The sequence below is a fragment of the Symphalangus syndactylus genome, chromosome 20 (assembly GCF_028878055.3).
Source record: "Symphalangus syndactylus isolate Jambi chromosome 20, NHGRI_mSymSyn1-v2.1_pri, whole genome shotgun sequence".
Classification (NCBI taxonomy): Eukaryota; Metazoa; Chordata; class Mammalia; order Primates; family Hylobatidae; genus Symphalangus; species Symphalangus syndactylus.
Genome location: NC_072442.2, coordinates 19,910,083 through 19,932,988, shown reverse-complemented (window position 1 = coordinate 19,932,988; position 22,906 = coordinate 19,910,083). Strand labels below are relative to the sequence as shown.

Sequence of the window (22,906 nt, the reverse complement as noted above, 5' to 3'; positions counted from 1 at the left end):
CGCTCAGCTAATTTTTGTATTTTTAGTAGAGACAGGTTTTCATCATGTTGGCCAGGCTGGTCTCGAACTCCTGATCTCGTGATCTGCCCACCTTGGCCTCCCAAACCAAAGTGCTGGGATTACAGGAATAAGCCACTGCATCCAGCCTATCACCTTTTTTACTTCTTCATCTTCTTCTTCTTTTTTTTTTTTTTTTTTTTTAGATGTGGATCTCACTATGTTGCCCAGGCTGGTCTCAAACTCCTAGCCTCAAGTGATTCTCCTGCCTCAGCCTCCCAAAGTGCTGGATTACAGGCATGAGCCACTGTGTCCAGCTACTTTTCCTACTTCTTGACTAAATTTTGGTAATATACACCTTCCTAAAATATTTATTTCATTATGAGTTTCAGAATTATTAGCACAAGATTCTCTTGGGGCTGGGCATGGTGGCTCACACCTGAAATCCCAGCACTTTAGGAGGCCTAAGTGGGAGCATCTCTTGAGCCCAGGAGTTCAAGACCAGCCTGGGCAACATAGCAAAACCTTATTTATTTTTTATTTTATTTTATTTTATTTTACATTTTATTTTATGACAGAGTCTTACTCGTCACCCAGGCTGTAGTGCAGTGGCATGATCTCGGCTCACTGCAATCCCCACCTCCCAAGCTCAAGTGATTCTCTTGTCTCAGCCTCCTGAGTAGGTGGGACTACAGGCGTGTGCCATCACACCAGCTAATTTTGTACTTTTAGTAGAGACAGGGTTTTACCATGTTGGCCAGGCTAGTCTCAAATTCTCAACCTCGGGTGATCCACCCGCCTCGGCCTCCCAAAGTGCTGGGATTACAGGCGTGAGCCGCCACACCCAGCCAGACCTCATCTCTATAAAAAGAAATTTAATAATAATAATAAAATTAAATTAAAAAGATTATCTTGAATGTTTTAAACCTCCACGAAATCTGATCACATTCATTTGTCTCATTCCTAATGCAATATATTTAATGCTTCTTTGTATTTAATTTGCTCCTTTATATTTATCTTAATAGAGATTTTTCTATTTCAATGCCATTTTAAAAGACAAATTCTTAGATTTGTCATTAATTTGATTGTTTTCTGGGTTTTATTCACTAATTTCTGCTTTAATCTTTACTCTTTTTTTTTTTTTTTTTTCCAAGACAGGGTCCTGGTCTGTCACACAGGCTGGAATGCAGTGTGTGGTGGTGCGTTCTTGGCTCACTGCAACTTCCAACTCCCAGGCTCAAGAGATCCTCCCACCTCAGCCTCCCAAGTAGCTATGACTGCAGGTATGCACCATCACACTCAGCTAATTTTTTTGATTTATTTTTTGTTACAGAGGCTGTTTCTCCCAGTGTTGCCCAAGCTGGCCTCAAAGTCCTGAGCTCAAGCAATCCTCTCACCTCAGCCTCCCAAAGTGGTAGCATGAGCCACCACACCCAGCTGATCTTTTTTTTTTTTTTTTTGGTTTTTTTTTTTGTTTGTTTTTTTTTGAGACGGAGTCTGGCTCTGTCGCCCAGGCTGGAGTGCAGTGGCACGATCTCGGCTCGCTGCAAGCTCCGCCTCCCGGGTTCACGCCATTCTCCTGCCTCAGCCTCTCCGAGTAGCTGGGACTACAGGCGCCCGCCACCACGCCCGGCTAATTTTTTGTATTTTTAGTAGAGACGGGGTTTCACCGTGGTCTCGATCTCCTGACCTCGTGATCCGCCCGCCTCGGCCTCCCAAAGTGCTGGGATTACAAGCGTGAGCCACCGCGCCCGGCTGATCTTTACTTCTTTTTCTTTTTTTTTTTTCCGGGTTCACGCCATTATCCTGCCTCAGCCTCCTGAGTAGCTTGGACTACAGGCACCCGCCACCACGCCTGGCTAATTTTTTGTATTTTTTAATAGAGACGGGGTTTCACCATGTTAGCCAGGATGGTCTCGATCTCCTGACCTCGTGATCCACCTGCCTCAGCCTCCCAAAGTGCTGGGATTACAGGCGTGAGCCACCGCGCCCAGCCTTTACTTCTTTTTCTTTATTTTCCTTTCATTTATTTTGTCATTCATTTTTTAGTTTCTCAAACATGCTTAGTCCATTTAATTTTATTCTTTCTTAATCATTAAAGCTTCTGACTTTTTTGCACATCAGATAAGCAAAGATTAAAAAGAATGATCTGGCTGAGTGCGGTGGCTCAAGCCTGTAATCCCAACACTTCGGGAGGCCGAGGCAGGTGGATCACCTGAGGTCAGGAGTTCGAAACCAGCCTGACCAATATGGTGAAACTCCATCTCTATTAAAAATACAAAAATTAGCCGGGCATGGTGGCATGCGCCTGTAGTCCCAGCTACTCAGGAGGCTGAGACAGGAGAATTGCTTGAACCCAGGTGGTGGAGGTTTTAGTGAGCCGAGATCGTGCCATTGCACTCCAGCCTGGGCAACAGAGCAAGACTCTGTCTCAGAAAAGAATGATCTGCCTGGATACAGTAGGTCTTCTAGAGTGAATGCTGGCCCTAAGAGTGGGAACCTCTCTCATCTTGGAATTTCAGAGGACCTAACCTCCCAGACTGCTCCTTCTCTGTGCATTCTGTGCCTACCACTTGACATATACCACCCTTGTAGAAAGAAACCTGAGCCAGCTTACCCATCCTGGAGTGAGCCTATATTAGAGAAACAGATTACCTACAAGACAGTATAGATGGTCCATACTACATGCCTATATTCTTAAATAGGAATGGACAGCCAAGAACTCCCAGAAATTTGAAGAAATAGCAAAGCAAACAGAGCAGAACCAAAGTAAACAAACAGAATTTAATGGAAAGGAACTATTTTGAAATTCAAAATTTCAGAAAGTATACTCAGAAAGTTTTTAGGAATATATTTAATCAGTTTAACAAAATATAGTCTGCTATAGAAAAGGAACAGAGAACAGAGAACAAGAAAGAGATCTTGGAAATAAAAAGTATGGTTGCTGAAAAATATCTATAAATATAATAAAAATTAAACTATTGTTTTCAGTGGCTGGGTACAGTGGCTCATGCCTGCAGTCTCAGCACTTTAGGAGGCCAAGGCAAGCAGATTGCTTGAGCCCGGGAGTCCTAGACCAGCCTAGGCAACATGGGGAAAACCTGTCTCTACAAAAAATGCAAAAATTAGCCGGGAATGGTGGCTTGAGCCTGTAGTCCCAGCTACTCAGGAGAGTGAGGTGGGAGGATCACTTGAGCCCACGAGGTCAAGGCTGCAGTGAGCCGTGACCGTGCCACTAAACTACAGCCTCTGTACAGGATCTACAGAGTGAGACCCTGTCTCAAAAAAATAAATAAATAAAAATAAATAAAACTCTGTTTTCAGCTTAGAATTTGATCCTCTACCAGTCAGGCATGAGGGAAAATAAAGACCTTTCCAAACCTGCAATAACCAACCTCATTCTGGAAGATAGCATAACTCAAGAAATGAAAGGAAATTACCACAAGTGATTTGTTTTATACAACAATCTAATAATAGAATGAATTGTCTTTCTTTCTTTTTTTTTTTTTTTTTTTTGAGATGGAGTCTCCCTCTGTCACCCAGGCTGGAGTGCAGTGGCATGATCTCAGCTCACTGCAACCTCCGCCTCCAGGATTCAAGTTATTCTCCTGCCTCAGCCTCCCGAGTAGCTGGGATTACAGGTGCCCACTGCCACACCCAGCTAATTTTTGTATTTTTAGTAGAGATGGAGTTTCACCAGGTTTGCCAGGCTGGTCTCGAACTCCTGACCTCAGGTGATCCACCCACCTCGGCCTCCCGAAGTGCTGGGATTATAGGCGTGAGCTACCGCGCCTGGCCATGAATTCTCTTTTTAAAAAAGGCCCAAAGACAATATGATAAGACAACTTGAGATGAAGAGGAAGATTGAAGAGACAAGGAAACAGACAGGATCGAAACAGCATCATTAAAAAACTAATAAATGAGACATCTTAAGGAAACACATGAACATATCACAAAGGTTAAAGATAAAGATGATGAGGGCTGGGCACGGTGGCTCATGCCTGTAATCCCAGCACTTTGGGAGGCTGAGGAGGGCGGATCACGAGGTCAGGAGATTGAGGCCATCCTGGCTAATATGGTGAAACCCCGTCTCTACTAAAAATACAATAAATTAGCCGGGCATGGTGGCATGTGCCTGTAGTCCCAGCTACTCGGGAGGCTGAGGCAGGAGAATCGCTTGAACCCAGGAGGCGGAGGTTGCAGTGAGCCGAGATCGCACCACTGCACTCCAGCCTGGTAACAGAGCAAGACTCCATCTCAAAAAAAAGAAAAAGATGAAAAGATTATGAAAGCTGAGAAAGAAGATGATGAAAACTTACGCTCCATGTGTTTTTCAGTAAGACTGGAAGATGTGTAGAGTATGCTATAAGAAAAGATGCCTAGCTAGTTTTCCAGGCCTAAGTGCTCCTTATTTCTCCCTGGTATTGTCAGCTACTTGAGGCACTGCTCTACCTCTGAGACACTGCTCCTGTCTGGAGATAGTGGTTGCAGATGCATGACTTACAGATGGGAGGCCAGGGCGGGTACAGGGAGAATGGGTCTGCACTGTACCAGCTCCCATAATGAGTCTTCATCCTGCTTCCAGTTTCCACTACCGGCAATGTGAGAATAGAGCTCCCACTTCTTGAGGTAGTACTATGAGTTGAATTCCCACATATACACTGGACTGCCATTACCCTCTTCGATTCACTCCCATCTAATTTTAGCAGAGAATTTCTCGTAAGAGAATTCGTCTTGTTTTCAAATGCTTCTATGAATACATTAAATACTTTCTTCCTGTCATTTCTAGAGTTTGGGGAAAAGGAGGAAAACTGCAAATGTACTCAGATCACCACCAATAAAATACTATTTTTGTTAAAAATTATCATGTAAGCTTTCCAATTTGGGCCTGGCAGAATGGTTCCTGAAAAGGATGGCAAAAAAGAACGGGCCATTCTGCATCTACCAGGTGGTGACCCGAGAATACACCATCAGTATTCACAGGTGCCTCCATGGAGTGGGCTTCAAAAAGCAAGCCCTGGGGCTGGACGCGGTGGCTCACGCCTGTAATCTCAGCACTTTGGGAGACCTAGGTGGGCAGATCACGAGGTCAGAAGTTGGAGACCAGCCTGGCCAACACAGTGAAACTCCATCTCTAAAAAAAATTTAAAAAATTTTAGCTAGGCACAGTGGTGTGCACCAGTAGTCCCAGCTACTTGGGAGGCTGAGGCAGGAGAATCACTCGAACCCGGGAAGTGGAGGTTGCAGTGAACCGAGATCACACTACTGCACTCCAGCCTGGGCAACAGAGTGAGACTCCGTCTCCAAAAAAAAAAAAAAAAAAAAAAAAAAGCAAAGCAAGCTCCTCAGGAGGCACTTAGAGATCCAGAAATTCACCATGAAGGAGATGGGGACTCCAGATGTGCACATTGATACCAAGTTCAACATAGCTTCCTGGGCCAAAAGATAAGGACTATCCCATAGTGTATCCCTGTGTGGTCATCTAGAAAACATAATAAGGATGAAGATTCACCAAACAAGCTCTCTATACTTTGGTTACCTATGTATCTGTTACTACCTTCAAAAATCTACTGACAGTCAGTGTGGATGAGAGCTAACAGCTGATCTTCAAATACATCAAATACTTATTAAACTGTGCCTAAAATGTATCATGTATGATTTCCTTTATATATTTTATTGTTCATTCATCTCTCCATCTGTCTTCCTATCTGTATATACACATAGAGGGAGAGATGTTTGGAATGTTTTCTTTTTTTAAATTTATACATCATGTTGTACATATTTTTGGGGTACATGTGATATTTTGACACCTGTATACAATGTATAATGATCAAATCAGGGTAATTGGAATATCCATTACCACAAACATTGTGCTGGAAACATTACAATTCTTTTCTAGCTATTCTGAAATATACAATAAATTATTTTTTATTTTGTTTTTTTAGAGACAGGGTCTTGCTCTGTCACCCAGGCTAGAGTGCAGTGGCACAATACAGTTATAGCTCACTGTAACCTCAAACTCCTGGGCCCAAGTGATCCTCCTGCCTCAGCCTCCCTACAGGTGTGCACCAGCACACCCAGCTAATTAAAAAAATTGTTTTTTTGTAGAGACAGGGTCTTGCTATGTTGCCTGGGCTATGCAATAAATTATTGTTAACTATAATTTCCCTACTGTACTTTTTTTTTTTTTAAGACAGTCTTTCTCTGTCACCCAAGTTGGAGTGCAGTGGCGCAGTCTTGGCTAACTGCAACCTCTGCCTCCTGGGTTCAAGTGATTCTCCTACCTCAGCCTCCTGAGTAGCTGGGATTACAGGCAAGTGACACCATCCCCGGCTAATTTTTATATTTTTAGTAGAGACGGGGTTTCACCACGTTGGCCAGGCTGGTCTCAAACTCCTGAACTCAGGTGATCCACCTGCCTCAGCCTCCCAAAGTGCTGGGATTACAGGTGTGAACCACCGTGCCCAGGCTTTTACTTTTTTTTTTTTTTGAGATGGACTTTCGCTCTTATCGCCCAGGCTGAAGTGCAGTGGTGCAATGTCGGCTCACTGTAACCTCTGCCTCCCAAGTTCAAGTGATTCTCCTGCCTCAACCTCCCCAGTAGCTGGGATTACAGGTGCCTACTACCACGCCCGGATAATTTTTTTTTTTTGTATTTTTAGTGGAGATGGGGTTTCACCACGTTGGCCAGGCTGGTCTTAAACTCCTGACCTTGTGATCCGCCCACCTCGACCTCTCATAGTGCTGGGATTACAGGCATGAGCCACTGTGCCTCGTCTGTACTATTCTTAACTTAATATTAAAATAGTCGGCCGGGCGCGGTGGCTCACGCTTGTAATCCCAGCACTTTGGGAGGCCGAGGTGGGTGGATCACGAGGTCAGGAGATCGAGACCACGGTGAAACCCCGTCTCTACTAAAAATACAAAAAAAAATTAGCCGGGCGTGGTGGCAGGCGCCTGTAGTCCCAGCTACTCGGAGAGGCTGAGGCAGGAGAATGGCGTGAACCCGGGAGGCGGAGCTTGCAGTGAGCCGAGATTGCGCCACTGCACTCCAGCCTGGGCGACAGAGCGAGACTCCATCTCAAAAAAAATAAATAAATAAAATAAAATAAAATAAAATAAAATAAAATAAAATAAGTTATTTTGGCCAGGCACAGTGGCTTATGCCTGTAATCCTTGCACTTTGGGAGGCTGAGGTGGGAGGATCCCTTGAACTCAGAAGTTCAAGACCAACTTGGGCAACATAGTGAGACTGCATCTCTATTATTAAAATAAAAGTTGGCTGGGCACAGTGGCTCACGCCTGTAATCCTAGCACTTATGGAGGCTGAGGCGGGCAGATCACTTGAAGTCAGAAGTTCGAGACCAGCCTGGCCAACATGGTGAAACCCTGTCTCTACTAAAAATTAGATGGGCGTGGTGGCACATACCTGGACGTGTAATCCCATCTACTTGGGAGGCTGAGGCAGGAGAATCACTTGAACTCGGGAGGCAGAGGTTGCAGTGAGCCGAGAATGCGCCACTGCACTTCAACCTGGGCGACAGAGTGAGACTCAGTATCAAAAAAAATAAAAATAATAAAAAACAAAAATAAAATAGTTATTTTGGGGTTATTTGCTTTCTCTTTTTTATTTTTATATTTTTATTTACATAATTTCAGAGATGGGGTCTCACTATGTTGCCCAAGGTTGGTCTCAAACTCCTGGGCTCAAGTGACCTTCCTGCTTTGGCCTCCCAAAGTGCTGGGATTACAGGTATGAGCCACTGCGCCTCACCGCAAGAGAGAGCAATCTCTCCTTGATTCTTTTTTTTTTCCAGAGACAATTTTTTTTCCTGAACTTTTTAATACCTGGATTCATCTCAAGAGTATTTCACTGTCGTTTTTGAAGAGTTTTCTCAGTCAAATATTAACCTACCTTTATCTGATGGTTTGGTGCAAGCTAGTAAATTTCAGGGACCTCTTCTCTGCCTTGCTTTCTGAGGCCCTGATGAACATTTCTTTAAGACATGTCAACAAATAATAACTAGCATATTGTTAGATCTGTGAAGTCTGGCCAGGATCTTGTACATTTCAGGGTAGGCCTCTCAAACCCACATTTATTTTTTTATTTTATTTTATTTTTTTTTTTTTTGAGACGGAGTCTCGCTCTGTCGCCCAGGCTGGAGTGCAGTGGCGCAATCTCGGCTCACTGCAAGCTCCGCCTCCCGGGTTCACGCCATTCTCCTGCCTCAGCCTCTCCGAGTAGCTGGGACTACAGGCGCCCGCCACCACGCCCAGCTAATTTTTTGTATTTTTAGTAGAGACGGGGTTTCGCTGTGGTCTCGATCTCCTGACCTCGTGATCCGCCCGCCTCGGCCTCCCAAAGTGCTGGGATTACAAGCGTGAGCCACCGCGCCTGACTTAACATTATCTTTGCCACAGTAACACAGCCTATATAACAGGTGCCTGTTCTCAGATAACATCAGGATTTGCATCCAGTTCTGATTTCCACCCCAGGCTCGCTTGGCATCAGTCCATACTACATCTTACGTAGATGGATTCTGACATGTACAAAGTCTTGATAGTGCTGCATGATTACTAAGCAAAGCAGTCTGCATCAAGTCAGGTAAATGACAAGCTACATTGTAAGGATTTTTCTCTTCTCATTTGGTTAACTCAACAATACAGATATCTGCCCAAATTTTAAATGAGAATTTTCTATTAAAATACATTTTCTCAATAGAAACTGTTTCTGGTGTAAATAGTGGCAGGATTTCCATTATAAATGTATAAGGTAAATGTTATTATAATCTGAGTGACTGGCAGCTTTTCCTACTGTCCCATAGATTCTCCTGGTTCATCATTTTCATGAGGCAGATTAACAGACAGAGATCTTGCATATGACTCGTTGTATACCTGGGTTTTGGATTTCATCTGGTATCTGTACATTTCTCTTTCCAAACCACCTCCTTAGAATTCTTATCAAAGAGTACAGAACAAAAATTCTATACCATTAGATTATGACCTGCATATTAGCAGGTTATAAAAGGTACTTTACAGATATAATTTCATTTAATCCTCCCAACAACCCTATGAAAATAAACATTATATGACAAAAAGACACATTGTTGGAAAGGAAACATCATATGACAAAAAGACACATTGTTGGAAAGGTCAGAGCTAGTACTCAAATCCAGATATTTCCAACCTGAGAACTCATTTTCTTCACACTATACCATGATTTAAGAGACAAATACATTCATGTAACAACACAAACTGTAACATAACATTTTATAAGTATAAATAAAATGCTACTCCAAACAACAGTTCCTTTTGTCTAAAGAGAAGGTTCTTGGCTAGGCGTGGTGGCTCATCCCTGTAATCCTGGCACTTTGGGAGGCCGAGGTGGACGGATCACCTGAGGTCAGGAGTTCAAGACCAGCCTGGCCAAGATGGTGAAACCCCGTCTCTACTAAAAAATACAAAAATTAGCCAGGCATGGTGGCATGCGCCTGTAATCCTAGCTACTCAGGAGGCTGAGGCAGAGAATTGCTTAAACCCGGAAGGCGGAGGTTGGGAGGGCCGACATCGCACCACTGCACTCCAGCCTGGGCGACAGTGAGATTCTGTCTAAAAAAAAAAAAAAAGAAAAAAAAGAGAGAAATGGATTCTTATTAGCTAGTAGAAAAACTGAGAAGACTTCAGGGGAAATGGCAACTGAAAGAGGCCTTTAAGGATGAATAAAATGTCAACAGGTCCTGAAAATACAGCTATCAAATAAATTTCCTATGCAGCTGCATAGGAATTATCCCCTAGGCTTTTATACTCCTCCTGAAAATTGCTCAGTACTTTGGAACCCTGCTTGTTTTCCAAATTCTCTGTATCCCATCTGCAAGTGCTCCCTGACCTCTACCCCAAACCAAATTTACCTTTACAAATTTTTTTCAGGACATCTAAGGCTATATTTGTTTAAAAACAGACACTTAGCTCTGAGACATAAGGCTTTCCTTTTTTTTTTTTCTTTTTTTTTTTTTTCAAGAGATGGGGGTCTCACTATGTTGCCTGGGCCAGTCTCAAACTCCTTGACCCTATGGATCCTCCCACCTTGGCCTCCCAAAGTTCTGGGACTACAGGCATGAGCCACTGTGCCCAGCCAAGGCTTTTCAACAACACTTTGTATCCTACTCATCCTATGCATTCTGATGCTTTTGCATCTACCTAATACTGCCTAATCTTAGTTTATCTTTTATAAGATTTCTTTCACAACCCCTACAAATATAGCCTGGTCTCTATTCTTCCTGAATAACAACTTCTAGTCTAAAAACAAAAAGCAATAGAAAAAAGGATGCATTTATTTAACTTTAATACAACGTCGACTAAATAAAGAAATTTAACAATACTAAAAGATAGAATGCAATAATGCTTATATTTCCTTTGGTGATCAAATGTTAATACATAATTTTAATACCTTATACAGTAATGTTTCTATTGAAATGTTTGATTTTTTTTTTTTTTTTTTTTTTTTTTTTTTGAGACGGAGTCTCGCTCTGTCGCCCAGGCTGGAGTGCAGTGGCGCAGTCTCGGCTCACTGCAAGCTCCGCCTCCCGGGTTCACGCCATTCTCCTGCCTCAGCCTCTCCGAGTAGCTGGGACTACAGGCGCCCGCCACCACACCCGGCTAATTTTTTGTATTTTTAGTAGAGATGGGGTTTCACCGCGGTCTCGATCTCCTGACCTCGTGATCCGCCTGCCTCGGCCTCCCAAAGTGCTGGGATTACAAGCGTGAGCCACCGCGCCCAGCCAACTTTTTTTTTTTTTTTTTGAGATATGGTCTCACTCTGTCACCCAGGCTAGAGTGCAGTGGTGCAATCTGGGCTCACTGCAAGCCTTTGCCTCCCAGGCTCAAGTGATCCTCCCACTTCAGCCTCCTGAGTAGCTGGGACTATAAGCGTGCGCCACCACACCCAGCTAATTTTTGTATTTTTTACAGGGATGGGGTTTTGTCCAGGCTGGTCTCAAACTCCTGAGCTCAAGCGATCCGCCTGCCTTGGCCTCCCAAAGTGCTGGGATTGCAGGCATGAGCCACCGCGCCCACCCATGAGATACCTTTCATTCAAGCTTGACAGCAGCACCTGCAGGGAGAAAAGAAAATTGAACTTCTCTACCTGCTTCAGCCTCCCAAAGTGCTGAGATTATAGGCACGAACCACCACACCTGGACTATTTCTGTATTAACAATGGAAACTTAATATTAGAAGAGAATGCATCTTTATTGAGTTACATACCTTTGAGTAGCAAATGAGCTAATAATCGCCCTCCATGTTTATATTATTGATAATAGAATAATTATATTTATTGTATGCTAGGTACTATGCTAATGTTTTATTTTATTTTCACAAGACCCTATAAAGTAATATCAGTTTGCGGGCTTTTTTCTGAGACAGGGTCTCGCTCTGTTGCCCAGGCCGTGTGCAGTGGCGAAATCAAGGCTCACTGCAGCCACAACCTCCCAGGCTCAAGCAATTCTCCCACCTCAGCCTCCCAAGTAGCTGGGACCACAAGCACACACCACCATGCTTGACTTATTTTTTACTTTTTTTAGAGATGGGATCTAGCTATGTTGCCCAGGCCAATCTTGAACTTCTGGGCTGAAGGGATCCTCCTGCCTTGGCCTCCCAAAGTGCTGGGATTACAGGCGTGAGCCACTGCACCTGGCTAATATTAGTTTCTTTTCACAAATAAAGAAACTGAAATTCAGAGAGGCCAAGTTACTCGCCCAGTGTTATTTTGCTAGAGACAGCACAAATCACTCCACCAACAAAATTTCTGTTCTTTCAATTCCTGGCCACTTTCACCAGGAGCAGTGGTATGCACCTATAGTTCTAGCTACTCAGAGGCCAAGGCAGGAAGACTGCTTGAGCGCAGGAGTTCGAGTCCTGCCAGGGCAACATAGCAAGATTCCAGCTTTTAGAAGAAGAAGAAGAAAAGAATGCCATTCTCATCCCCAAATCCTGCACAAAAAGGAAGTCGAATTACCCAGCCACTGTGAGATTTTCCAAAACTTACCAATTATCTTACAATGTCCCCACACGTCACGGTTAGTCACTGATAAAATCAGCATCTGAATTCCACAAAAGCAACCAGAGAAAATCACTAGGCCATGTAAACACATGCCTCCTTCCAGGTATTGTTATGGAACATATATGTTATTCAAAGGCCAGTCCTGGTGAAAAATCTTGTTTTGGCTTTGTAAGGTGACAGCAGAACCTCTGGATCACCCTGGAGGCTAGCTTTCCCTGATTTGATAGTAGAGTTACTCCAAATCATTCCATTATCGCATTGAGTAGAAGTCTTCTGTTAGAATCAATTATCAGAATAAAGGGATCCCATTCCAAAAGAAAATCAACCTGTAGCAAAGAAGTTTTTCTTATAGTGTTCACAGGGTCAAGTTCATATGAGTAAGAAATTCTTTTTGTTTTTTTTTTTTTGTTTTTTGCGACGGAGTCTTGCTCTGTCACCAGGCTGGAGTACAGTGGCGTGATCTCAGCTCACTGCAAGTTCCACCTCCCGGGTTCAAGTGAGTCCCCTGCCTCAGCCTCCCAAGTAGCTGGTGTTACAGGCACGCACCACCATGCCTGGCTAATTTTTTGTATTTTAGAAGAGACAGGGTTTCACCATGTTGGCCAAGATGGTCTCAATCTCCTGACCTTGTGATCCGCCTGCCTTGGCCTCCCAAAGTGCTGGGATTACAGGTGTGAGCCACCACACCCAGCCTGAAGTAAAATTCTACACAGCCTACAAAAGAATCTCCAGTAAATGTGGATATTTTTCTTTGGTATACAGAATTGTATCCATGTAATTAATACAAATGCATTATTTTTTTTTTTTTAGATGGAGTCTCACTCTGTTGCCCAGGCTGGAGTGCAGTGGTGCAATCTCGACTCACTGCAACCTCTGCCTCCTGGGTTCAAGCGATTCTCCTGCCTCAGCTTCCCGAGTAGCCGGGACTACAGGTGTGCACCACCATGCCCAGCTTATTTTTTGTATTTCTAGTAGAAACAGGGTTTCACCATGTTGGCCAGGCTTGTCTCAAACTCCTGACCTCAGGTGATCTGTCTGCCTCAACCTCCCAAAGTGCTGGGATTGCAGGCATGAGCTACCACGCCCAGCCACAAATGCACTATTTATTCATCACTGAGGCTTAACTTACAAAAGCAAGCTTTTCTGAGTACATAAGAGACATATCCTAAAGCAATGGTTTCCTTATTTCTCAAATTTTAAAAATATAATTCCACTTAATTATGTCATTGATATCCTGATCACTTCAACATCCCTGTGAAGCTAATAATGATAATAATCACAGATTTTCTGTTCTTCATCTCAAGGGCTTCTATTTTTGTTGATGCTTGATTTGTTTCACGCACTTCAAGCAGTGCCTCCCTCTAGACTTGCCATGTTTTATTCTTCTTCATCTTTTTCAGATCTAAAAATAACACAAAAATCCTACAAAGCATTATCTAAAATATTTCTAATAAACAAAATTGCATTTTGTATGCAAAGGACTAAATTATGCACTTAATCATTCCTTCCACAAATACATTATCAAAGAGTGTAGCTTAGGTCAAATGTTCTAACAGATCATCCAGATTTTTCAGAGGAAAGACAGTGTAACTGTAGAAAATGTAATATAGTTTTCAAAAGTATATCATCAGGGCGTGGTGGCTCACGCCTGTAATCCCAGCATATTGGGAGGCCAAGGAGGATGGATCACCTGAGGTCAGGAGTTCAAGACCAGCCTGGCCAACATGGTGAGACCCCCGTCTCTACTAAAAATACAAAAATTTAGCCAGGTGTGGTGATGCGTATCTGTAGTCCCAGCTACTCAGAAGGCTGAGGCAGGAAAATCACTTGAAACCGGGAAGCGGAGGTTGCAGTGAGATGAAATCACAGCACTCCAACCTGGGTGACAGAACAAGACGTTGTCTCAAAAAAAAAAAAAAAAAAGTATATCATCAGATGTTCGGGCGCAGTGGCTCATGCCTGTAATCCCAGCACTTTGGGAGGCCAAAGCAGCAGATCACTTGAGGTAGGGAGTTTGAGATCAGCCTGGCCAACATGGTGAAACTCATCGCTACTAAAAATACAAAAATTAGCCAGGCATGGTAGCGCGCGCCTATAGTCCCAGCTACTTGGGAGGCTGAGGCAGGAGAACCGCTTGAGCCCGGGAGGCAGAGATTGCAGTGAGCTGAGATCGTGCCACTGCACTGCAGCCTGGGCAACAGAGCTAGACTGCGTAAAAAAAAAAAAAAGTGTATTATCAGCTATGTAAATTGTGAAAGATAGTTTCAAAGTGGTGTAAAACACACAATTCTTCCTTGAAACAAAAAATTTAACAAAGCCTAGGAAAGCCATCACAACCTCCTATTACCACATCCTAATCATATGTGTCTCCCTCCTTAATTATTGTTTCCAAACTTAAGCTCCTGGTTGTGCGTATATCCCAGTGTTATCTGTCTATCTTAACTTGGAGTCAAGTTCTTTGTCTTATTGCTGGTTTCCCAAGATCTAGTACAAAACTTGGCACAAAACCTGTTCAATAAATGATCACTGAATTGAAATAAACCTCCTTTACATACCTTGGAGGCACAAATAACATAAGGTATGCAAAAGTACTTTGGAAAACTATCAAGCACCATACGAGAGCTGGTTATTACCAGAATGCCACCAGAGAACAGCATCTCACTATTGGCTGTCCTTTGTAAATTCTATTACTGGCATATATAAATCATTGGATCATTAATGCCCATGTCACATACGGCCAAATTTTACTCTAATAATTTTATTCTTCACCTGTCATTTCTAAACAACCTCTCCCAAACAAAAGATGTCCCCAATTTAAAATATTATTTCAATCATGAGATCCAAATAACTAAATCTAAAGCAACATAACTGCATAATAGATAGCTCCAAAAATCATGGACTTCTTTCCCATGGAATAAAAGCTTTCCTACACTGCAGCCAATCTGACACCACACTTAATACTGAGTACATTCCTGTTACAGGCTTGCTGAATTTTACACAAACACAAACCCCATACTCAAACTGTACAAGATAAAATTTGCTTAAGGGTATGTGTAGACAAATGAAACAAATTAGTCAGCTCTCTGTCCTGCCCTTTCTCAGAACTCAACTTCCCTGGTCTTTGCAGTTCTGAGTCACCCTAATCTTCAGGTTCAACCCTTCCCACAACTACCACTTCCAGAGTTAATCCTGACTCCCAAGCAACTCATTGTTCCACCCATCAGTCTACTGAGCAAACATTCATTGACTACTGTCTGTGTCAGGCACTATACTAGGCTTGAGAACATCTATGGCTTTATGGTTAATTGTGGTCTCTATAAGGGTAAGTCTCACATTCTTCTTCTTCTTTTTTTTTTTTTTTTTGAGACGGAGTCTCGCTCTGTCGCCCAGGCTGGAGTGAGTGGCGCAATCTCGGCTCACTGCAAGCTCCACCTCTCGGGTTCACACCATTCTCCTGCCTCAGCCTCTCCGAGTGGCTGGGACTACAGGCGCCCGCCACCACGCCCGGCTAATTTTTTTGTATTTTTTAGTAGAGACAGGGTTTCACCGTGGTCTCGATCTCCTGACCTCGTGATTCGCCTGCCTCGGCCTCCCAAAGTGCTGGGATTACAAGTGTGAGCCACCACGCCCAGCCTCTTCTTCTTCTTTAACGTTCTCTTAACCATTCCAGGCTCTTGCCTTTTCATATAAATTTTGGGTTAAGCTTTTCAAGTTCTAAGGAAAGTCATTATGTATACCATTTAATTTATAATTTGGAGATAATTTTTTTCTTTTTTAAAATTTATAGTCTTTATTATTGAAATATTGCGTTTCCAAATCACAGTGGTTTCTACTGACAAAGTGCCTACAATTCATTTCTTTATTAATTACAAACATTTCAGAGTAATTACACGGCACTTTATCTTGTGCCAGCCAAACCTCACAACAACGCTAGGAGGTAAGCTGTCACACTACCATTTGTTTTTCCCTCTAAAGGAGAAGGCCGAGAAAGAAAGTCTTTTGCAGAGTTATACAAATATTTGGCAAAATTCAGAACAAATCTGAGAGGGCTATTGATATGAAGCTCTTTTCATTATAGACATTCATTTATCCAAGAATGAGAGAAAAAAGGGAATGTAAGATTTATGCATTACTTCAATTGGAGAAATGAGATAGGAGAGCGGCTAACACAAAAATCCCTAAATATTGTTTTAGAAAGTATGAAAAGTGGACCGGGCGTGGTGGCTCACGCCTATAACCCCAGTACTTTCGGAGTCGAAGTGGGCAGATCACCTGAAGTCAGGAGCTCCAGACCAGCCTGGCCAACATGGTGAAACCCCGTCTCAACTAAAAATACAAAAAAATTAGCCGGGCATGGTGGCACATGCCTGTAATCCCAGCTACTCGAGAGGCTAGGGCAGAAGAATTGCTTGAAACTGGAAGGTGGAAGTTGCAGTGAGCCAAGATCGAGCCACCGCACTTCATCCTGGGCAATAAGAATAAAACTCTGTCTCAAAAAAATAAAAAAAGAAGTATGTAAAGTGGCATTTTTATCCCACTTTGTACACTGCTTATATCTTACCTATGCAGCTCATCCAATATCTCATTGCATCTGACAATTATTTTTGACTACCTTTTAAAAAGATGGAAATGAACCAATTTCATAATTCATTTACTTATAAATACATCTTTATACAAAGGGGAAGGGCCTAAAAGACTATTACAGAACCAATTTTTTTAAAAAATTGAAAATTACACATTATCACCAGATAGCATTTTCCCAGATAGGACTTTGAGTAGGCCAGGCGCGGTGGCTCACACCTGTAATCCAGGCACTTTGGGAGGCTGAGATGGGAGGATTGTTTGAGCCCAGGAATGTGAGACCAGCCTGGGCAACATGGTGAGACCCCATCTCTACAAAAAAATTTAAAACTTAGGCATGGTGGCACACGCCTGTAGTCCCAGCTACTGGGGAGGCTGAGGCAGGAGGATTACTTGAGTTCAGGAGTTTGAGGCTGCAGTGAGCTATGATGGGATGGCAACACTGCACTCTAGCCTGGATGACAGAGCAAGATCCTGTCTCTATGTTAAGTAAGTAAGTAAATAAATAAATAAATATTGGCTGGGCACGGTGACTCACGCCTGTAATCCCATCACTTTGGGAGGGCAAGGTGGGTGGATCATGAGATCAGGAGTTCGAGGCCAGCCTGGCCAACATAGTCTCTACTAAACACACAAAAATTAGCCAGGCACGGGGGTGCGTGCCTGTAGTCCCAGCTACTCAGGAGGGTGAGGCAGGAGAATCACTTGAACCCGGGAGGCAGAGGTTGTAGTGAGCTGAGATCACGCCACTGCACTCCAGCCTGGGCAAAAGATTGAGACATCATCCCAAAAAATAAATAGGCCTGGAGCGGTGGCTCACACCTATAATTCCAGCACTTTGGGAGGCCGAGGCCAGTGGATTACCTGAGGTCAGGAGTTCAAGATCAGCCTAGTCAACATGGTGAAACCCCATCGTACTAAAAATACAAAAAATTAGCTGGGTGTTGTGGCGGGTGCCTGTAATCCCAGCTGCTCGGGAGGCTGAGGCAGGAGAATCACTTGAACCCAGGAGGCAGAGGTTGCCGTGAGCCAAGATCATGCCATTGCACTCCAGCCTGAGCAACAAGAGTGAAACTCTATCTCAAAATAAAATAAAATAAAATAAAAATAAATACTTCTACTTTGTTTATAACTAAGATTGCAATAAAAGATGTATAAGGGCTGGGCGTGGTGGCTCACGCCTGTAATCCCAGCACTTTGGGAGGCTGAGGTGGGTGAATCACCTGAGGTCAGGAGTTCAAGACCAGTCTGGCCAACATAGTGAAACCCTGTCTCTATAAAAATACAAAAATTAACCAGGCGTGGTAGTGCACACCTGTAGTCCCAGCTACTTGGGAGGCTGAGGCAGGAGAATTGCTTGAATCCAGGAGATGGAAATTGCAGTGAGCTGAGATCACACCACTGCACTCCAGCCTGGGTGACAGAGCAAGACTCCCAAAAGGAAAAAAAAAACAAAGTACATTTTGGGAGGCCGAGGCAGGCACATCACGAGGTCAGCAGATCGAGACCATCCTGGCTGACACAGTGAAACCCCATCTCTACCAAAAATACAAAAAATTAGCCGGGCAGCAGGAGAATCGCTTGAACCCGGGAGGCGGAGGTTGCGGTGAGCCAAGATCACACCACTGCGCTCCAGCCTGGGCGACAGAGTGAGACTCCATCTCAAAAATAAATAGACAGACAGACAGACAGACAGACAGACAGATAGGCCGGGCTCAGTGGCTCACTCCTGTAATCCCAGCACTTTGGGAGACTGAGGTGGGTGGATCACCTGAGGTCACGAGTTGGAGACCAGCCTGGCCAATAGAGTGAAACCCTGTCTCTACTAAAAATACAAAAATTAACCAGGTGTGGTGGTGGACGCCTGTAGTCCCAGCTACTTGGGAGGCTGAGGCATGAGAACTGTTTGAACCCAGGAGGTGGAGGTTGCAGTGAGCTGAGATCGCACCACTGTACTCCAGCCTGGGCGACAGAGCCAGACTCCAAAAAAACAAACAAACAAAGTACAAGGTCAGGAATGGTGGTTCATGTGTGTAATCCCAGCAATTTGGGAGGGTGAGGAAGGAGGATCACTTGAGTCTAGGAGTTCGAGGCTGCAATGAGCTGTGACTACACCACTGCACTCCAGCCTGGGTGACAGAATGAGAGTCTGTCTCTGAAAACAAAGAAAGTCCATGCTAGGCTGAAGGAACCAGAGGTGCAAAGGCCCTCAGGGCAGAACTCTGTATTTTTGCCACAGGAGAATTTTGAGCAAAAAAGTGTAAATATTTTCAAAGAATTATTCTTGGACTGGGTGCAGTTGTTCATGCCTGTAATCCCAACACTTTGAGAAGCCAAGGCAAGAGGATCACTTGAGTCCAATTCAAGACCAGCCTGGGTAGCAAAGTGAGACCTTGTCTCTACAAAAAATTATACAAAAATTCAATAATTAGCCAGGTGATAATTGTTAGTGGGTGGTATGTGCCTGTAGTCCCAGCTCCTGGAGAGGCTGAGGTAGTGGGAGGATAGCTTGAGCCCAGGAGGTTGAGACTGCAGTAAGCAAAGGCCTTGCCACTGCATTCCAGCCTCGGTGATAGAGCAAGACTCTGCCCCTAAAATAAAAAAGAAAGAAATTACTGCATTCCAGAATAAATCCTCCTTGTCTATTGTATATTATTTTATTTTTATTATTTATTTTGGGACAGAGTTTCACTCTTCTTGCCCAGGCTGAAGTGCAATGGCGCGATCTCGGCTCACTGCAACCTCACCTCCTGGGTTCAAGCGATTGTCCTGCTTCAGCCTCCCGAGTAGCTGGGATTATGCCCAGCCAATTTTTTGTATTTTTAGTAGAGACAGGGTTTTGTCATGTTGGCCAGGCTGGTATCGAACTCCAGACCTCAGATGATCCATCTGCCTTGGCCTCCCAAAGTGCTGGGATTACAGGTGTGAGTCACTGCATCCAGCCTCATATTTTATTTTAGCACACTGCCAAATTTGTAAGAATTTTGCTTCTCTTCCTTTTTTTTTTTTATACTCATGAGATTTTTTATACTCATGAGATTTCTGATTTCCTTTCTTGAACTTCTTTTGCCCATTGTTGTATTAAAACGAGACAAGGTCTCTGTCATCCAGGCTGGAATGTACTGGCACAATCACAGCTCACTGCAGCTTCAATCTCCTGGGCTCAAGCAATCCTCCCATCTCGGCCTCCCAAGCAGCTGGGACTTTAGGTGTGCACCAGCACATCTGGTTAATTTTTTATATTTTTTGTAGAGACAGGGTCTCACTGTGTGTTGCCCAGGTCCTCCCACGACAGCTGGGATTATAGGCATGAGCCATCACACCCAAGATGTTATCCCTTTTTCTGAGTCTCTTCCTTCCTTCTATTGAATTGATTTCTATATTCCCTTTTTTAGCTGTGCTAATTTGAAAACTATAGATGTGTCTGGGTTTTTTAGTAGTTACTCTTGATTTTAAAGCGACACACTTAACTTTATGTCTACTCTAAATGTCTGCAGCTATGTCTCTCTTCCTGGGGAATGTGAAGAGAGGACCATTGGACAGGTCCTCTCTCACTATTACTATTTAGGGCAGCACTTCTCAGAGTATGTTCCCCAAGGCCTTTTCAAGGGTCTGAAAGGTTAAAGCTATTTTTATAATAATACTACAAATTGTTCTCAATTGATTGATATTTGCATTAATGGTACAAAACTGATGATGGGTAAAAGAGCTGGTGTCTTAGTATGAATCTAGGCAGTGTTATCAAACTGTCCATTAGTCACTGTATTCTTCATCATGCACTCACAGAAAAAGCCAGTTTCACTTAAGATTGCCCCAGATGAGAAAATAAAAATTGTTAATTTTATAAATCCTTGACCCATGAATACACATTTTTTAAAAGTTGTGATAACATGGGAAGCATGCATAAAACACTTCCACACACAGAAATACAAGAGTTGTCTCATGGAAAGACATTGCAATTCTTTGAGTTGGGCTGAACCAGCTACTTTTCTCAGGGAGCACCATTTTTATTTGCAAGAATAACTGATAGACAACTACGGATCTACAGATGTGGGTATGTGGCAGACATTTTCTCAAAAATCAAGTAACCCTGTCACTTCAAGAAAAACAACTCAGTATTTGTTGTAACAGAAAACATTTAAGCTTTCAAGTGAAAAAGCTATTAAAATAATCCCTTTCCCAACTACTTGTCTGTGTGAGGTTGGATTTTCTTCGGGTACTTCAACCCAGAAAATACTGCGACATACTGAACACAGAAGCATATATGAGAATCCAGCTGACTTCTATTAAGACAAACATTAAAGAGATCTGCAAAAATGTACAAATAACGCCACTCGTTACATTTTTGTCTTGGTTTAAATTTTTATTTCGGGAAAAACAAAAACAAAAATAAACTTTTATTTTGGGGCCAGCCACAGTGGTTCACACCTGTAATCTCAGCACTTTAGGAGGCCAAGTCAGATAGATCATTTGAGGTCAGGAGTTCAAGACCAGCTTGGCCAACATGGTGAGACCCCGTCTCTACTAAAAATACAAAAATGTGGTGGTGCACGCCTGTAATCCCAGCTACTTGAGAGGCTGAGGTAGGATAATCACTTGAACCCAAGGAGGCAGAGGTTGCAGTGAGCCAATATCGTGGCACTGCATGCCAGCCTGGGTGACACAGTGAGACCCTGTCTCCAAAAAAAAAAAAAAAAAAAAAATCATTTCAGGCCAGGCGTAGTGGCTCACACCTCTAAACCCAGCACTTTGAGAGGCCAAAGCAGAAAGATCGCTTGAGGCCAAGAGTTCGAGACCAGCCTGGGCAACATGGCAAAACCCCATTTCTACCAAAAAGAAAAAATAAAACAAAATTAGCTGGGTGTGGTGGAGCATGCCTATAGTCCAGTTACTCAGGAGGCTGAGGCAGGAGGATCACTCAAGCCCCAGAGGTTGAGGCTGCAGTGAGCCATGATCATGCCATTGCAGAGTGAGACCATCTCAAAAAAAAAAAAATTATTTTGGCCTTCCATCACAAAAAAGGGTTTAGAGTCAATAAATAATTTAAACTTACTGACCTGTTAAATTAATTCCTATGGTCACATTACTTTAAGTCAACCACTGCTCCCACTATAGAAACTACCTTTTGCTTCTTGATGCCCACACTTTCCTTCTGGATTAACTTTTCTTCTTGCAGAGGCATATCCTTTAGTAATTTTTTTTTTTTTTTGAGACAGGGTCTCACTGTGTCACACAGGCTGGAATGCAGTGGTGCAATATTGGCTCACTGCAGCTTCAACCACCAGGCTTAGGTGATCCTTCCACCTCAGCCTTCTGGATAGCTGGGACTACAGGCAAGCACCACAATATCCCGCTAATTTTTTGTAGAGATAGGGTTTTGTCATGTTGCCCAGGCTGGTCTTGAACTCCTGGGCACAAGCAATCCACCCGCCTCGACCTCCCAAAGTGCTGGGATTACAGGTGTGAGCCACCGTCCCGGTCCGAATTCTAGAAAATGTTCAGTTATTATCTTCTCAAATGTGATCTGTCATTCCTTTCTTAGCATTAAGTTTTTCAGTATCTTTGAATGAAAAGTTAAGGTTTTGTCTTTTTTTTTTTTTTTTTTTTTGAGATGGAGTCTTGCTCTGTCACCCAGGTTGGAGTGCAGTGGCATGATCTCGGCTCACTGCAAACTCTGCCTCCTGGGTTCATACCATTCTCCTGCCTCAGCCTCCCAAGTAGCTGGGACTACAGGCGCCCACCACCACGCCCGGCTAAATTTTTGTATTTTTAGTAGAGATGGGGTTTCACCGTGTTAGCCAGGATGGTCTCGATCTCCTGACCTTGTGATCCGCCCACCTCGAGCCTCCCAAAGTGCTGGGATTACAGGTGTGAGCCAGCATTCCCGGCCGCCTTCTTACTTTTTAAATCTCTCCCTTTTCTTTCTCTTACTCTACTTTATCTAGAAGATGTGCAGTTGGCTCCACCTGTTCCTCCAGAGCCTTCAATCAAGATCTAGGACTTCATAGTGTTTCGAACCTTCTGTGCTGATACACTAATATTACAGATTCAGTCACTTGAGCAGACAACTTTGCTGTTTTTGGTCAAAAAGTCATGTTTTTCTCCCTCACCCTCACTAGGCCCACTTTCTTACAAAGCAATAGTCCCAGACAGACAGTCAAACCTTTTATCAGCCTGCTTTCACAGACTAGCACCCATCCTGGGCCTCGGCTTTGAGGAATACTCCCAGCTCCAGGCATCTCTGCCATGGAGTTCTCCTAAGGATCTGTT

At 43.4% G+C, this 22,906-nt stretch overlaps 1 long non-coding RNA gene across 2 annotated transcripts; it reads right to left on the bottom strand.

Annotated features, from left to right (window-relative positions):
• Nucleotides 1–1,438: 1,438 nt before the first annotated feature.
• On the bottom strand, nucleotides 1,439–22,303 carry LOC134735192 (uncharacterized). Of its 2 annotated transcripts, none has more exons than XR_010118005.1 (2): nucleotides 12,041–22,303; nucleotides 1,439–11,938 (listed from the first exon to the last, which is right to left on the bottom strand). It is a non-coding gene; the product is annotated as an uncharacterized lncRNA (long non-coding RNA). The 2 variants fall into 2 exon arrangements; XR_010118004.1 differs by having other exon boundaries at nucleotides 1,439–11,910.
• Between the last annotated feature and the right edge of the window lie 603 nt (nucleotides 22,304–22,906).